The sequence below is a fragment of the Pseudopipra pipra genome, chromosome 10, assembly GCF_036250125.1.
Source record: "Pseudopipra pipra isolate bDixPip1 chromosome 10, bDixPip1.hap1, whole genome shotgun sequence".
Taxonomy (NCBI): domain Eukaryota; kingdom Metazoa; phylum Chordata; class Aves; order Passeriformes; family Pipridae; genus Pseudopipra; species Pseudopipra pipra.
The window spans coordinates 4,426,767-4,430,730 of NC_087558.1; positions in this window are offsets into that span (position 1 = coordinate 4,426,767).

Sequence of the window (3,964 nt, forward strand, 5' to 3'; positions counted from 1 at the left end):
CGCGGCCGCCGCCGGGCACGTGACGGGGCCCACCGCCATATTGGCGCTGCCCGTGAGGGGTCGGCGGTTGGAAAACGCGGTGTTCTCAATCAAAATAACCTACTCATTTCCATGTATAACAAAATAGAGACTCTTTCAAGTGCACCTTACATTTAGCAGCTGTTGTTTCGATGCTATCGGCAGCTTCTCGCTCTTAATCGCAGCACAAGCCATCCAACTTTCCTTTTTGAGGCTCTGCTTGCTTCATTCCACCCTTCCTGCCACCCATCAGCTCGAAGCACTGTGTGAATATGAGTTAAAACAGTATCTCTGGTCTCTCCTGCATCACTGATATATATATATATATATATATATATATATATATGCACTTTCACAATACTTATGGGGTTTGGATGTATTTGGATGCCTGTGAGAGGTGCCTTCAGGATAAATCCTGTGTAACCTCCCTTGCCCATCACCATAGGTACTGTGGCAGCTGCACTGGGGGATCTCGGAATGGACTTTTGGAATTCCATTTGGAATGGAATTCCATTTGGCATGGACTGTGTAGGGAGATGGTGGAGTCACTGTCCCTGGAGGTGTTTAAGGAAAGACCGGACATAGCACTTGGTGCTCTGATCAAGTTGACATGGTGGCTTTCGGTCATCGGTTGGACTCGATGATTGCAGAGGTCCTTTCCAACCTAACTGATCCTTGATCCTCCTGAAGGGGATGGGGATGTGAGAGCCAGGCTGGGGGATGCCCCAGCAGCTCTGGGATCACTGTGAGACAGTGACCAGCTTCATACCAGTGCAGCGAGGTTGTGGTGAGGGGCCCAGTCTCCATCACACCCACAGCTCTGCATGTGGTGCTGTGTGGTCATTCAGGTTACTGACTGGGGAACAAAATCAGGCTCATTCCCCAGTGTGCAACAAGCCAATAATGACACACTTGAGAGTGACATGGATTATTTATTTCAGAGCTGCCCAAGCCCAGATGCTTGGTGGTATCCCACAAATCCAGCACACCCCACTGGACTTTCCACACTGTCATTTATACACAGAAGTTTGGAGTTAGTCACTTCCCAAGCACAGCCCCTCCATTAGAATCAAAGAATCCCAGAATGGCCTGGGTTGGAGGTACCTTAAAGCTCATCTCATTCCACCCCACTGCCATGGGCAGGGACACCTTCCACTAGACCAGGTTGCTCCAAGCCCCGTCCAATCTGGCCTTGGACACTTCCAGGGATGGGACAACCTGTGCTAGTGCTTCCCCACCCTCACAGGGAAGAACTTCCTCCTAATACTCAATCTAAACCTCCTCTTTGTCAGTTTGAAGCAATTCCCCCTTGTCCTGTCACTCCAGGCCCTTGTAAATAGTCTATGTCTTCCTTGTAGGATCCCTTCAGGAACTGGGAAGCGGCAGTAGGTCACCCTGGAGCCGTCTCTTTCCCAGGCTAAACAATCCCAATTCTCTCAGCCTTTCCTTTTAGAAGAGATGCTCCATCCCTCTGATCATCTTGGTGGCCTCCTCTGGACATTAGGATTCATTATTAACTTCTATACAAAGTACATAGTCCCAGCTAACTTCTACACATGCTCCAGGGAAGGGTCTGCACCTGGCCAGGGTCTTTTTGACCTGTAGGCATGATTTTTGGTATTACAATGAAGATAGTTCAGCTACAGTATACAAGGACCTTGAGTATTTTGCCAAGTTAGCACTGTATGCATAGACATCAACATCTTGATTTACTGCTTCCTTAAAGCTTGTTGCTTCCAGGATGTCCTTGACTAAGGGATGCATCTGCTGCCTGTCCCACTGATGAGTTCTCCTTTCTTGCTGATTAGGCTTGAAAGTATAAAAAGATCTTACATCACAGAACATCCTGACTTCAGATAATTCTAACATATTCTGCATTTTGCAACAAAGTGAACACGGCTGCAGGGACAGGTACTGCAAGGTTCCTGTGGGAGTGGTAGAATTCAGGTATGTGTTGCCTGTGACAAATGAGCTTTATTTTTTTCATGCTTTAGCTACAGTAGGAAAACGGAGGATGTGGTAGATGATGCTTGGAGAGTGCTGTTGGGAGGTGAATCACAAAATAATTTGGGTTGGAAGGGATCTTTAAGATCATCCAGTTCCAGCCCCCTGCCATGGACAGGGACACCTTCCTCGTTCCCATGGTTAAGGTCAGGGAATTACCTGCTTGTAGTGCTTCTCCATATATGGAATACCTGCTGCTCAAGGACCTCAGCAGCTCCAGCCAGGGCACTGCTGGTGAACTATTAACTTCTCTGAGGAATGTGAAACAGCCTTTTATCCCTGTTAAGCGAGTTTTTACTTCCTTCCTATATAACACTGCCTCAGAGCTTTCCCTGCTATGGGGAAGACTAACCCTCCCCCTAAATTAACCATGATTCATCAGAATTGAATTATGTCAATAATTCCAGTCTGAAATTAGCAGCTCCTGCATATTACCAGGCATAGATGAGCAAAGCCCAAACTCCGTGAAGACAAGTAGTCGCTCCACCTCACAGACCCAATTCAAATTTTACGTGGGACATCTTGATAAACTCATCCCTCTTCGTGAAATATATTTCTGTGATGAAGCAACGTCTTCTGTATCTTAGAATTATGCAACATTATTACACAGCCTTAGGTATACCAGTGTTTCCAAAGCTGTTGTATTCCCAAGGATACAGAAAGAGTGGCTCCATGCAGTGAGAGGCGGAGAACTGCTACCTCAGACAGGAGTGCTGGTTCATGGCAGTTTAAATATTTTATACAGAACCAGCTGTATGAATAAGAATGAAATGCTTGACCAACTGCTGATTGGACATTTAGCCTCAAGCTGCACCAGGGGAGGTTCAGGTTGGATATCAGGAAGAATTTTCATGGGAAGGGTTGTTAGACATTAGAAGAGGCTGCCCAGGGAGGTGGAGACCCAGCAGGAGGCAGAAAACATGTTGGAAGTCTTGGTGCAAGACAAAGGTGAGTTCAGGTAGACCAAGGTACTTCCTGTTGTACAAATAAGACTCTGTGGATGCTGGGTGGAGCAAATAACTTGCTTCTGGGGAACAAAGAACTGAACAAATCCCTGCAGGAAGGTCAGGTAGAAAAAAAAAGCTGTACTTTGCAACCACAACTAAAGCAAAGAAAATAAGGCTCTAAGTTGTTTTATCACAAACATGAGGAAGAGCCAAATGTGTTGCTTTGGAAGTGCAGCAGCCTGTAACAAAAAGCTGAACTCCAGGGTGCTCCAATACTGATTGGAGGGGGCAGTGGGAAAAAGGAATTGTTTTACTGTTACAGAAGAAAAAAAATGTTCTCACTTTCTTAGGACTGCCGGAAGCATCCCTCAGTTCAGGAAGTGTTGGGCAATAAATGTGTGTTGTCAAAGTTATTGATGTTAAATAGGCAAAGCTGAGAGGAAATACTGCTTGCAGTGATAAGGTGGCTTATGATTAACAGATTTAATCAAAATACCTTTTGTTAACCACCCTCTTTACCCTCTCAGTGAAAACAAATCCTTCATGTTACTTTTCTAAAAAAAGTATGTATGGGAATTAAAGCTTCGCCTGAACTGACCATATTGTCTTGTGGGGAGTCCACACTGCATGGAGTCTTGAGAATTCCCACAGAAAACACTTTGGTCAGTGGTAATTGTAAGAAATGCATTGCCATCATTTCTGAACAGCTCCTGCTGCCCATCAGCTCTGCACTGACTGCTTTTGCCACGGATTTGTGTTAACATCCAGAATTTTCTGTCACCTCAAATCAGATTGGGATCAGCCACAACAGTGGAGGAGTCATGGTGTGAACTGATTGCAAAGGAGCTTAGTTAGATGTGCCCAATGCTTTTATTCCTGGCATTGGGATGGTAGTGATGGGTTTGGTTTCATGGAACAGCTCAGCTGGAGCCTGGCCCACAGATGGAGAGCTACTTCCAGCCAGTACCTCTATAGGCATTTCTGGCTCCTTCAGC